Raw genomic sequence first — 951 nt, 5'->3', positions numbered from 1 at the left:
TGTGAGCATGTGACTGAGTTCTGACCAAAGAAAAGTGGGTGGAAGTTGTTTCTGCTACCTCTAGACCTGGCTGCATAATATCTTGTGCAATCTTCCACTCTGTCTTTCCTTGTCCACATGTCTGGAAATAAAGCACTATGTGATGGTGAAGGAACTTCATGAAAGAAGCCTGGATCCCTGAGTCACCACTTGGAGTAGAGTCACCTAGGAGAGTAAGATAGCTATGAATATCTACATTCATACTGTGAGTGTGTACAAGAAATAAATCTCTATTGTGGTCAGGTACTGAGAGTTTGGGGTTGTCACAGCAATTAATCTATTTTGACTTATCCAGTAATTGTTTTCAGCAAAATAAATTTCCTTAAATGTCCCAGGAAGTTTTTCAAATGTTCGGGACAATTGCCGTCTAATTTAGAATTATTTAACTATTTGGCTAGATATTTAAACTAAATGGTTTTGAAATGAATCAATCTGTTTTCCTTCTGCCATTGTCACTACAGGGAAAGGACAATGTCAAGAAGATAAAATGCTTTTTGAAGAAATGACCTAAAAAAGCTGGATAGGAAACTAGATTTTTAAACATGACTGTATAGGTCTCAGGATTTGCTTTTTGTGTGGACTTTCTATTTCCTTTGACAATGTTCTGGGAATCAATCAATCTTTGACTAATTCTCAGGGGCATGCAAGGGTCTGAGACTTTATTCTAGCAGCACAAACTCACCAAAATACATTTTAAACAGATAGGTCTTCTTAGATTTTATCAGCATTTAATCTTGGATTATAGTTGTGACTAGGAGTTAAGATTTTAAAGATATATTTTATGTTAAAGGGATTTTACTTTTGAAGAGGGTAACAAAATGAAAAATATTTGAGATGTAATGAATCTTTGAAGAAATATCTGAACAGTCACCTATCTATCCATCAATCTACCCATCCGCCCACCTACCCATT

This window comes from Trichechus manatus, unplaced genomic scaffold (genome assembly GCF_000243295.1).
Source record: "Trichechus manatus latirostris isolate Lorelei unplaced genomic scaffold, TriManLat1.0 scaffold00228, whole genome shotgun sequence".
In the NCBI taxonomy this organism is placed as follows: domain Eukaryota; kingdom Metazoa; phylum Chordata; class Mammalia; order Sirenia; family Trichechidae; genus Trichechus; species Trichechus manatus.
The sequence above is the reverse complement of the archived record's forward strand: the minus strand, read 5'-3'. Positions refer to the sequence as shown.